This window comes from Hakea prostrata, chromosome 1 (assembly GCF_041222555.1).
Source record: "Hakea prostrata isolate BN-2017 chromosome 1, UWA_Hpros_2, whole genome shotgun sequence".
NCBI classification, from domain to species: domain Eukaryota; kingdom Viridiplantae; phylum Streptophyta; class Magnoliopsida; order Proteales; family Proteaceae; genus Hakea; species Hakea prostrata.
Genome location: NC_142600.1, coordinates 22348747 through 22362123, shown reverse-complemented (window position 1 = coordinate 22362123; position 13377 = coordinate 22348747). Strand labels below are relative to the sequence as shown.

The 13377-nt window shown below is 41.1% G+C and overlaps 1 pseudogene across 1 annotated transcript; it reads left to right on the top strand.

Annotated features, from left to right (window-relative positions):
• Positions 1-1418: 1418 nt before the first annotated feature.
• LOC149028284 (inorganic phosphate transporter 1-4 pseudogene) lies at positions 1419-10758 on the top strand (annotated as a pseudogene). Its single transcript, XR_016169945.1, has 2 exons — positions 1419-1663; positions 8754-10758. The product of XR_016169945.1 is annotated as an inorganic phosphate transporter 1-4 pseudogene (transcript).
• Positions 10759-13377: the final 2619 nt, after the last annotated feature.

Genomic DNA, 13377 nt, shown 5'->3' with positions numbered 1-13377 from the left:
TTTTCTTTCTCCTTCACCCTCTGGAGCTTCTTCTGGCCAGCCGGTCTTGTTTAAGTAGGCTGTCATCGTAAAATGAAGAAGGATAAAAGGATGATGCAAAAAGCCTAATTCATTGATAAATTGCTAGATATAAAGAAAATGAAAGCTCTCCTCTAATAGAAGCACCATTCATTTAATTTAGAAAATGGTTAAAAAGATGTTCATATTATAAGTTCCATGAAGATACGAAATGAAAGAAAAACCAGTCAAGGTTTTAGGGAGGGACTGGAGCTTCAGTGTGAATATACTTCTCTTTCCATCTCTTATTGGTGAAGCATTGTCTGCATCAATGGCAATCAGAAGTCATCAGCATCACTTTCAAGGATGAATTTTCCTTGCTTGTACTTGTGTCTTTTCTCATATGCAATTTCGTATTTCGTTATAATGGATTGAAATTCAACACGGTTTAGTTTTAGGCTGATTTGGGTTAATGAGTCATATAAGGATTAGCCTGAACTAGCTTGAAATTGTTCCAACTTTATCCTTTCCGTTGAAACGTAGTTCATTGTAATTTAGTTTGATTCCGTTCAGTTTTAGCGATTCGAGTTGTAAATTCACACCTCTTTATTTTAAAATACGTACACTATACGCACTGTCCCTTTGACTAGAACATTCACCGAAATTCCCTTCACTCGAATGACGAATATCACGAAATTGAAGTCAACCCCAGACCGACATGGTGGATCAACTACCCTGACTTGTTAGGAAAAAAGAAGAATAAAACTTTAAAATATTTAATGCTTGATTTATTTTTTGTATGTTACGAGGATATAATACCCGATTTAATATAATGTATCGTGTCTTAAATTTCCGCTGCAAAAGTAAAAAATCATTTTAATGTGGACGCGTAAGCAAATAAAATATATGGATGGCGTGTGGAACCACCACTTCATCATTGGCCATGATGAGACGTGGAGACAAGGGGGAAGGAATTAGAAGTAATAAACCGAGATAGAAGACGTCAGATTGGAATCCAATCAATACATAAAGAAATATATTTAGTTTTGAAACTAGGGGGAAATAAATAGGTATTGAATGAATCAATGAATGATAACCCTTTCGGTAAATTCAAATTTTGGTAACGCACATGCGAAGGTGCTTTCTAAATCATTTCCCAATGGTTGAAGTTACCTAAACTAAACATAACATAATAATGATGGGGGGTGGGAAACTTGAGGACTTGGGGACTTTAGAGAATAGTCCAGTCTATCATTGACCGTGAGACTCATAGAAACCACAGAGAGAAGAGAGAACAGATCGATGAGGCGTGCGCGAAGGCAACCGGGGAATGCAGGTTCCAGTGACCGATCGAAAACAGGAGGAGGAGGAGGGTCTGTCTGATGCATTTAAATACGACACACAACCTCCTCCTCGGGTTCTATGATTCTATCCATCTCGTCCATCTTCTATCTGCTTTTGAAATCCTACTACTACTGCTACTGTAGGGGTCGGTCCTTTCCTGGGATGCTAGTTCATCCATCTCTCTCTTTCTTTCTATTTATTTGCACGCTCTTCTCAGACAAGTTTTCTGTGTTTTTACACTTTTTGAGCAACCGAGACTGGCTTGCTCTGGTACATACATAAGGCATAAGCTCGCTTTGTGAGGATTTACCAACAGCAAAAGGTATGGATATATGCATGCTCTTTGCTCGTCTTCTTTTTCTGTAACTAAATCTCTCAGCATTTCGGTATGTTCATAGCAGCCACCGCCCCCCACCGCTCTAACTTAACTTAACTTGCTGAATTAGTTAATTGTAATTGATTTCTTTTCTGAGTTATAAATTCCTCTATCTTTTTGTGTTTTTCCATCTGCTGCTGCTGCTAATGGCTCTGAGCTTTGCAGTTTTTAATTCAGAATAAGTTCATACTGTAAATCTGTTGTCCTTTCTCTGGTCGATCTCTTATGTGGGAAACGACACCTGCTGACGCTTGTTTCTATTCTATTGCTCATTTGTTGTTGTTGGATATATTTGCTTCAAAGACTCGACGAGTCAAACCAGGACTCTCTCAGTCTCAGTCTTCTTAATTATCCCTTGAATTCAATATTTCACCACCTGGACTTGTTGAATAACTTTTTAATTCAGATATTTCCACACGGCTACCATACAGCCTCCCATAACCGCCTCATCTGCAATCTAGTTCATCCCCAAATCTGATTCCGCGCCTCATTCCTTATCCCCAGGCCCCAACAACTACGCGATTCTTTGAGGTTTGTAGTGGTTGTATAACTTGTATCTATCTATCTATCTATCTTATCCGTTCTTCGATCGATGAAATTTGTTTTCGATCTCCGGTTTTGATTGATGGCCTGGTAGATAGATAACCACCGCATGCAGGCGTTTTCAAGGTCGCTGTGATATTATAGTTGGTTTTATTTGAAAATGGCCCGAAAGCGATGAGAAAGTGAGCATGTGGTTGTCATCCATCCACCTTGTAATGTAATGAATGTATGAGATTCAGATTCAACACACTTTTCTAAAGGTTTGGTTCTTTTTCTTTTTGGCTGCTTCTGCTATTTTCTGTGTCACCTACCCAGTTGGCCTTGCTAAAATAATCGAGAATTCCTTCTATTTGGTCCTGGGTTTCATCATCTCTACTTTATTTAGCTGCTTTCTCCACCCTATTTTTCTTTTTCCCCCTAGTAACTGTTTCTCCTTCTCCTTCTCCTTCCCCTACTGCATCACTAATCATTCAATCTAAGTACGCAAGACAAATATCCATTAGAAACAAAGCAGATTGATCTTTCCCGTGTAATTGATGAAGATACATGTGACTGCTTGCAAGTTGTAACCACCTGGGCCCTCTAGTGGTCATTTTCCAAACTCTTGATGTTTATTAACTGCTCTTCATCTTTGCAGTCCCCACCTTTCAAAGGGTTGTGTGTCAATTATGTGCAGCACTGCATAGCCTACGGTAGTTGAAATCAAGACAAGATCTTGGCTATTTTTCGATCTTGATCGTGCGTTTCCCAAAAATGGATTTGAACATTTTTTAACGGACGGTTAAATCAAAATCATGGTAGAGATCAAGATCTTGTGCAGTCTACGGTCTCGATCTCAACTAATATTTTGATCGGTTTTTTTTTTTTTTTTTTTGTGAACAGAGGGAATTTCATTAATCGATCACAAGTCATGATGCCAAGGCGCGAAAACGCGCCACACTGGCTTACTCATCTGTCTTTCCTAATTGGTTGCTTCACCATCTTGCCTTGAGGTTTGTTTTCCTGCCCAGACTTTGGGGAAACAAAGCATCTTCTTTCCATAGGGTGTTGTGGTGCCCCTTTGATAGTAGTGGGAAAGAACTAGGAATCCTATCTTCCGTTCCCTGCCGGTTCATGTACTCTCTCTCTCTCTTCGTCACGAGACTCACGACCTATGAAAGCACCCTATTCTAGAACAAATTGAAGAGGTTTTCTTTCCCAATCCGGTTTGGCGTTGTTAGAGAATAGCACATATGCATTATTTCTCATATTGTAATGTTCTCATATTCTATAAATATAACACTATGATCTCATATTGAGATCATGAGTTCATTCATTTAACATGGTATCATCACGGGTTCGCTCCGGAGGACTTTTTGGTCTTTTCTCCTTGCTCACCTACGCTCCTTTTTCTCTCTCCTCTCTCCTTGTTCTTTGCTCGATTCTTGATCTTTTCTTGCTTTTCATGTTTTCTGATACGGTTACTTCTGCATCTATCCCTTCCATGGCGTCTCCGACTGGTTCTTCTTCTTCATCAATGGGTTTTTCCAATATCCATCATTTTCTCTCAATTAGGTTAACCTCTGAGACTATCTTGTTTGGCGAGTCAATTTCTTCCTCTGCCTTTGTTATGGCATGATGGGGTGATTGTGGTCAAACCTAGGCCTTCACCATTCTTGGATTCCACTTCGTCTTCACCAATCGACAATCTTGATTTTCTAACTTGGCAATATCAAGATCGGCTTCTTCGGTTGGTTTTGTCGTCTCACGGGCTTTGTTCATTGCGTGGTGGTCTTGCCTCTGCTGGTTTGGTGCCTTGTCGTCGCGTTTGCTTCTTCTTCTCGGGCGGGTTTGCGGTTGCGTTGCCTTCATCCGTTGGGTTCGTTCGTGGCGGTTTTTGCTCCTCGATTTCGTGCCCTTGCTCTGCTTCTCGCCGATCTCGACTCGGTTTGGTGTTGTTTATTCTTGGTGGTTTGGCCTGATATCGGGCTTTGTTACCTCGGTCCTACTGCGACACTCCGTCGTTTCGGATCTGTTGGTCTTTTATATTGTGAAGAGTAGGTTGTCTTCGCTTTGCCGTCTTCCATGTTCTTGCTCAGTGGCGACTACCTCTTCTCGCCTATCTCGCGGTGGTTCTGCGGTTTCTCGCGGTGGTTCTTTCAATTCAAGGTTCTCTAATGGTCGTTTTGGTGGTCGTTTTACCTCGGGGCGTTATGGTGGTCGTGGTTCATCTTTGTTTTGTCGGATCTGCGTCGTCCGGTCATATGCCAAATCTTGCTATCATCTTCGGCGCTATGCTTCAAGCTCTGTTTCGGGATCGCTTCGTCTTGGATTCTCCTAGGCTAATGTTGCTACTTCGGGATCCGGTCCTATAGAGCAATCGTGATGTTTGCATTGGATACGTTCGGTGCTTCTCATCACTTACTTGTTTGGTGCTCTCGGTTCACGGCGAGTATCTTGGTCTGTTCGGTTCGTCTTGGTGATGGTTGGTCTGTCAATCTCTCTCTTGGATCTTCGTCTTTCTCTGTTTGATCATAATTTTCATCTTGCTAATGTTCTTCATGTCCTCTCTGCTGCTCATAACTTGTTGTCTGTGCATCGGTTTGCTTGTGATATGATGTTGTGATTGAATTTGGTGCTTGTGGTTTTGTTATTGGATCGGTGCTCGGGCCTGGTCCTTCTCCGGTCCTGCTGATATGGAATTTCGACTCCTGTGACTTTGCATGATGTTCTATTCTGCCCTTTCTAGTCTCTGTGTTTCTTCGATGTTTGGCATTCTCGTTTAGGCCATGCTAGTTTTCCCACTTGTGACTCGTTTACTAAAACAATTTCATCTACCCTCTTGGTTCTTGTTCCTCTTCTGTTTGCTCTGCTTGTCAATTAGGTAAATCACCGGTTACCTTTTCTTTCTTGCTCCACAACTTCTTCCCCCACTTCAACTTTTTACTCGATTTGTGGGGGCCTTCTCTGTTCTTTCTAATGTGGTCATCATTATTATATTTCCTTTGTGATGTTTTACCCGCTTTCTGGCTTTACACAATTACTAAAAGTCGTGCTCTTGGGTTTTTCAAATCTTTGGCTCTTGCTGAAAATCAATTCTCTTGCACTCTTAAAGCTTTCAATCTGCTGGGGTGGGGATTTGGAGTTTTACCACTTTTTTACGGTCTTGTGGTATTATTCATCGGTTGTCATGTCCTCACACATCTGACAAAATGGTCGTGTTGAACGTCATCGTCATATTGTGGATGGGTCTTTCTTTACTTGCTCACTCTGGTTTGCCATTAAAATTTTGGTCGGCTTTTTCTCTCTTCTTCATCATTAATCGCCTACCTACTCTGCTTTGTCGCACTCCTTTTCATGCTTTTTAATCGCCATCCAGTTATACTTTTCTTAGTGTTTGGCTCGGTTGTTTTCCATGTCTCGACCTTTTCATAATCATAAACTCAATTTTAGGTCATCTGCCTCTGTTTTTTTATTGGCTCGTCCTAAACATCATGGGTATAAATGCTTGTCCTTATCCCTTGGCGGGTTATCATTTCTCGTCATGTCATTTTTGATGAATCTTCTTTTCCATTTCGTACCTTGTCTTCTTCTTCTTCTCCTCTTTCACAATCTCCTTTATATGTTTCTTCTCCTTCTTTACCGCATTCATTTTTCAAATCAACTTCTCAAAATTGTGCTTCGTTTTTCCTTCTTCACATGGGAATCATCGTCATGCATCACGTATATTACAAGACAATTCGCATCAGCCCTCACCCCTGTTCGAACAATCAACCTTCTTGTTATGCACAATCAGCGTTCTTTGTTTGCACAATCACTTCTGTTCTGGTTCTAGGCTCTGCAAGAGCTTCTCCACTTCTTTTCGTTGTTCATCACCTTCGCGTTCTTGTCATGAAATTTCTGCAGCTGTTTTGGATCCTCTGCCTGATAATTTTGAGGTTCTTTGATACTACAAAGATTTTTGGGCTGCTCTTCATGAAAAATCTGCCACTGATTTGGGTTCTTTACCGGCGTCATGAAGTTGCTGTTTACTCAAGTGATCCTCCTTTGGTTTCTTCAAATGGCTCTCTTACTTCTCTGAATGATGTACTTGTTGCTGCTGATCCTTCTCAGCTGAATCATTCTGCAGCAAACATTCAACCTCCTTGTGGGTCTACTACTGCTGTTTTACATGATCGTTTGCAACAAATCCTCCGATTTTGTTAAAGGACTTTCTAATTTTGGTCATGCTGCTGTAAATAAACCAAGGACTGTCTATGAACATTTACCAGGGACCGTTTCGTTAATGATGTTTTTAATTCCCCACACTTTGATGACAACTCACATCCTAATGTGATCTCCAAACATCATATGGTGACTCGTTCAAAAGATGGAACCCGTACTCTCAAAGTACCTAAAAGCTACTATGCTTCTAGGTATCCGGTTCCACTAGCTCTCCTTACTCATATCTCTTCTAACAACGACCCCACTTCTTATGGTCAAGCATCAAAATCCCTTGTTTGGCGTACTGCAATGGATAATGAGTTTAATGCTCTTTTGACCAATCACACTTGGGTCCTCACCCCTCCACCTTTGGACCGTCGAGTAATTGGATGTAAGTGGCTTTATCGTATCAAACATAAGGCTGATGGAACCATAGACCGCTACAAGGCTCGTTTAGTGGCTAAGGGATATACACAAGAATATGGGTTGGACTATGACGAAACTTTTAGTCCCGTGGTGAAACCCACTACCATTCGCATTGTTATTGCCTTGGCTGTCTCTTTCAACCGGCCCATTCGCCAACTTGATGTCAACAATGCGTTTCGAATGGTACCCTGGCCGAGGAGGTCTATATGCAACAACCTCCTGGATATGTGGATTCTAGATATCCTTCTTATGTTTGTAAACTCAAGAAATCCCTATATGGTCTCAAACAGGCGCCTCGGGCATGGTTTCAACGTCTTAGTACCTTTCTTCTCCATCATGGTTTTGCTGGTTCTAAAGCTGATTCCGTCATTGTTCATACGGCATCATCCTACGCCCCTTGTATGTCCTTGTTTATGTTGATGATATACTCATCACTGGGCCTTCTTCACATGCTATTGATGCTTTATTATGCACGTTATCTTCCGAGTTTGCTCTCAAAGATTTAGGTCCCGCTCGTTATTTTTGGGAGTTGAGCTTATTCCTCTCAAAACGGCATTCTTCTCTCACAACAAAAATATATTACTACTCTTCTAGATCGAGCGGACTTATTGGATGTAAAGCCTATTTCCACTCCGATGTCCTCCTCTCTTCGGTTTTCGATGCGCTGATACACCCATGGTTGATCCCGCATTATATCGAGCCTAGTTGGTGGTCTTCAATATGTCACTCTTACTCGCCGGATTTATCATATGCGGTAAATAAGCTCTGTCAATTTTTGGCATCTCCACAAGAGGTTCATTGGGTTGCTCTTAAAAGATTGCTGCGTTACTTGAAGGGTACTCTATTATTTGGTCTTCATATCACACCGTCTTCTTCTCACATCTTTAGACGCCTCTCGATGCGATTGGGCGGTTGCGTTGTTGATCGAAAATCCAGAGTGGTTATCTTATTTACCTGGGTCCCAATCTTATTTCTTGGCAATCCAAGAAACAGTCTACCGTTGCTCGTTCTAGCACCGGAGTGAATATCGTGCTTTAGCCCTAGCTACTACCGAACTTACATGGATTCAATCTCTTCTAAAGGTTGGGGATCTCCCAAGCTTCTCCTCCAGTCTTATGGTGTGATAATATTGGTGCCACATATTTGACTAATCCTGTGTTTCATGCCGCCGAAGCATATTGAGGTTGATTTTCACTTTGTTCGTGATAAGGTTGCTAAGCATGATCTTTGTGTTCGCTTGTCTCTACCTGACCAATTAGCGGATATTCTTACAAAGCTCTCTCTTCGCTCGTTTTGTCTTCTTCGGTCCAAACTCAAGGTCCTTGAGGGACCCTTGACTTTCGGGAGGGTGTTAGAGAATAGCACATATGCATTATTTCTCATATTGTAATGTTCTCATATTCTATAAATATAACACTATGATCTCATATTGAGATCATGAGTTCATTTTTAGGGGGGGGGGAGGAAAAAAGGGGGGGGGGGGGGGCGCCGCGCTTTTTTTTTTTTTTTTTGTGGGGGGGTTATTTTTTTTTTTTTTCTTACTCACCTCTCTCCCCCCCCCCGCCCTCTTCCCTTTTTTTTTTTTTTTTTTTTTTTTTTTTTTTTTTTTTTCCCACCCACAACAAATTGTTGTTTTTTTTTGGGTTTGTGGGTTTTTTTTTGGTTGGGTTTTTTGGTTTTTTTCTCCCCTGGTTTTTTTTTTTTTTCTTTCCCCCTTTTTTGTTGTCTTCTTTTTTTTTTTTGATGTGTAGGATGCACCCCGCTGGTGGTGGCTTCTACCCCCGCCGGGCGGGGGCCCCCCCGCATAATTGAAAACAAGAGTAAATTTATGTGCCAAATTAGTTGGATTTGTTTTCTAATTCCTTCTGTGTTCGTCTCTTTGCAGCTTTCATTCAAGGTGCTTGAATTGGGTAGCAGAGCAGTGTTTGCAACCCCATGGCTAGGCAGCAATTGCAAGTGCTTAACGCACTTGATGTAGCCAAGACACAATGGTACCACTTTACAGCAATCGTTATTGCTGGCATGGGTTTCTTCACCGATGCTTATGATCTTTTCTGCATCTCATTGGTCACCAAATTACTGGGTCGGATTTATTACCACGTTGATGGTGCCTCTAAGCCAGGATCATTGCCCCCTAATGTGGCAGCTGCTGTTAATGGTGTTGCATTCTGTGGCACGCTTGCTGGTCAGCTCTTCTTTGGTTGGCTAGGTGACAAAATGGGTCGAAAGCGTGTCTATGGTATGACCCTTATGGTCATGGTCATCTGCTCTGTTGCCTCTGGGCTGTCCTTTGGACATACAGCAACAGGTGTCATTGCCACACTCTGTTTCTTCAGATTCTGGCTTGGTTTTGGTATCGGTGGAGACTACCCACTCTCTGCAACTATTATGTCAGAATATGCCAATAAGAAAACTCGTGGCGCATTCATTGCTGCTGTTTTTGCAATGCAAGGATTTGGAATTTTAGCTGGTGGGATGGTTGGAATCATCTTATCAGCTGCTTTCAAAGCCAAGTATCCGGCTCCTTCTTATGAACAAGATTCTATTGCCTCAACAGTTCCTCAGGCTGATTATGTATGGCGCATCATATTGATGTTTGGTGCATTACCAGCTCTGCTTACCTACTACTGGCGAATGAAAATGCCTGAGACTGCTCGTTATACTGCTCTTGTTGCAAAGAACGCTAAACTTGCTGCAGCAGACATGTCAAAGGTTCTGCAGGTTGAAATTGAAGCTGAGCAGGAAAAGATAGAGGTGGCGGAGAAGGATAGGTCATCATTTGGTTTGTTCTCTAAGGAGTTTATGCGTCGCCATGGGTTGCATTTGCTTGGAACCACGTCTACATGGTTTTTATTGGACATTGCTTTTTATAGTCAAAATTTGTTCCAGAAGGACATCTTCAGTGCTATTGGGTGGATTCCCACTGCAAAGACCATGAATGCACTCGAGGAGGTATACAGAATTGCAAGGGCTCAGACACTTATTGCCCTCTGTAGTACTGTTCCTGGGTACTGGTTCACGGTGGCTCTAATCGATGTCATTGGGCGTTTTGCAATTCAAATGATGGGCTTCTTCTTCATGACAGTGTTCATGTTTGCACTGGCCATCCCCTATCACCATTGGACTCTGAAGGAGAACAGAATTGGGTTCGTCGTCATGTACTCTCTGACTTTCTTCTTTGCAAATTTTGGGCCTAATGCAACCACATTTGTGGTACCGGCAGAGATTTTCCCGGCTAGACTTAGATCGACATGCCATGGTATCTCTGCAGCATCAGGGAAGGCAGGGGCAATTGTTGGAGCATTTGGGTTTCTGTACGCAGCGCAAAGCCAGGATCCAACAAAAACTGATGCAGGGTACCCACCAGGCATTGGAGTCAAGAACTCGCTGCTCATGCTGGGTGCAGTTAACCTTTTTGGCTTGCTTTGTACATTTTTAGTACCTGAGTCAAATGGTAAATCTCTAGAGGAAATGTCAGGTGAGCACGAAGATGATGAACCTGGGACCAGTGTAGAAGCAGAGGAAGCAAGTTATAACAGGGCTGTCCCAGTGTAAATTACTAAATGGTCTAGCCTAGTTCTTTCGTTATGGCCACACATAAGAGGATCTGGACTGGAGAGTCACTTCATCTTTGAAGAATCGGGAAATTTGGATGTGCGTGTGTTTGAATGGAAGGAGCTCTCCTGTTTCTTTTGTGGACGTTTGCTTTACCCTGTTTGTCCTAAGGAGTGTTTTTTTCTTCTTCTTTTTCCTCTTCTTCTGCTAAGGACTACTAGAAAGCAATCATATAATGAAATTTTAACTATCTTGTACTCTATTCTGTTATGAATTGCTGTTTTCACGTCTCCTATGATTTTCAAAAGGGAACTGATCTTCTGCTAAATTAAAGAAAATTAAAGTAGGAAAGCCATCTCATATTGGGCTATTAAAATCAAGCTGATTCATTTCTTAGGCTACCCAGTTCCGTAATGGAACTGCAAGCTACAGTTGCGTCACAGACCAAGCTGCTACAATCCCTGCCCGTCTTATATCAAGGAGCATTTGCCTGGAATAAAGTTTACTGGTAGGAAAAACTAAATATAGTATTGAAAATTGACCCTTAAAGCAATTAACCTTACATTATGGGATAAAAGATGTTCTTGAAGCATAATACTCCAGCACAACCAATGTGCCACTGGCCCACTGTTGCAGTTCTCGGGTTAAAGTGGTGATCACTTAGCTTTCTAGCATCTTTTTCTGGGAATCAGATTCTATTTGCATTACCCGCTCCACTGCTACCTTCACCTAAAGGGCCTGATTTAAGAAATGGGTTTGCTACTTTCAGTTTCAGTTAACTTTTCAGAATGAAGTTGGGACCCTCACCATTTTTTGGTGTACCTTAATCTTCTTTTAGTGACAAGGGATGCAAAAACAAAGTTTAATTTTCTTTTTTAGTTTCTGAAAAACAAAAAGATGTCTATAGCAGGGAGGTAGAGGAAGGGATACACTGAAGGGTGACTGTGACATGGCATATCGAATAAACAAAAGGAAAACAAGAAACCCAGATTGATTGGCAGAGAAACAAATATAGAAATACAGAGCACACGCAATTGGTGTTGTGGTTATAACATCATGGCAAAGAAAGATTAAGGCTTTTGGTTCTGTATTTGCAGGGAGCCCATTGCAGTAATAAAGTTTGAGAGAGAGTCAGGGAAAATGAAAGAGGAATTTTGGAGTAAAAAACAATATATAACATCCCATTATTGTAGGGTCTAGGTGGGACAAATGTATTATAATCTTACCCTAGTAATTATAATGAATCTACTAGCAAAAAAAATGATAATGGATACGTATCTGTAATTGAAACTGAAACTAGAAAATGGAATTCGAATTGATTTCTGAAAACACTTATCCGTAGCTGAGACTGAAACTTGATGATGGAATTTCAATTCCTCCAAAATAAAAAACCAGAACGTGTCATTTTGATCATTAAAAAACCACAATCATAACCATGCATGTTAATTTTGTATACTTCAACTGGCTCTATCTGGGCCTTCGTACGCTCAGTTACCAGCCTATAACAAATCTATTTCTATTTAGAGGCAAAAGCACAGCCCAAATCCATATCCACACAATCCACCCCTACTATATTGAACCAAATTTATAACGTCCTTAACTGGTTAAACCCCGAACTAATATCCAATGGATCATCTATTTTCTTGTAAATATATGATATTTGTCATAATATCACATTAAAAGATTGATGTCCATTTACAAGTCATATTAATTTTAAAAAAAAAATTTAATCACAACCCTTTAATGTGATCTATAAATGGGATGTGATGTTGGGACACATGTCACACATTTACAAGAAAATGGAACATCTAAAATAATCCAAACCATTATAATCTCATCAGTAAACCCAGTTAATGCAACTAGCCCTCAATTAATCTTAGGTAATCTATTTATTTGCCTACAAATACATGAAGACTATTTGATGATGTGTTTACGATGCTAGGCAATTTGGATATATGATAGAGCTTCACCAAGGGACAAGGTATACCTTGAATGGACGTGGCTTGCACTTAGCTTCAAAGGGTTTGAGTTTAGGTAAGGTGCCTTGGGTTGTGTCGATGGGTTCTTCACCTACTCTTCCCCAGTCAAATCCATCCCTTGCTCCTCCAATGCCCTCCATTCTCTCTTGCTTAAACTCTGCGTGGTAATCTCCCCATAACTGGGGTCTCTTTCGATGGCCCACATGTTCACTAATAGCAGTGTGCCAAGTGGGGATGGTAAAACCTCCTATGGTGTGGACTCCTCGGTTGATTATGGTGTTCACGAGTTTCGTGGTAGGGTCGGGGTTTTACATGTAATTTTTTTTTTTTAAATGAATGTAACTTTGCTATTGAAAATTCAAGATTGAAGTAAGATTTAGAAGATATAAAATTTTTTATTTTAATTTAATCTAAACATTTGGATGTGACTGATGGATGTGTCCTTCATTCTGAGAGAAATGGATGGTCGATTTCTTTGTCAGAAATGGACTTGATAAAAATCATTTGCTATGATATTTTTCGGAGGCCAAGGTCTTGGTAGAAGATGGGGTGACCTTAAATGTGAGTGAGGGGCATTATTATCATTTATAGTGCTAACTGCTAAGGGGTATTTTGGTTCATTGCCATTCAAAACTTTAAAAAATCAATTTAACAGTGAGTGAAGGGTATTATTGTCATTTACAATGCTAAGGAGTATTTTAGTTCATTGATATTCAAGTCAAAATCTAATAGTTGATAACTTGTAATTTCTCAAAGTGACGCCTAATTAAGCCACTTAAGTGGGTAGTATGAAATTTTTTATATTTTATTCTTTGGTTCGGGTAAACACCAACCTACTAACATTTCTATATAACTACAGTTTCATATACCGTACAATATTACTCAACCATTTGAGGGGGGGGGGGGGGGGGGGGGGGGGGGGGGGGGGGGGGGGGGGGGGGGCGGGGCGGGGGGGGGGGCGGGGGGGGGGGCGGG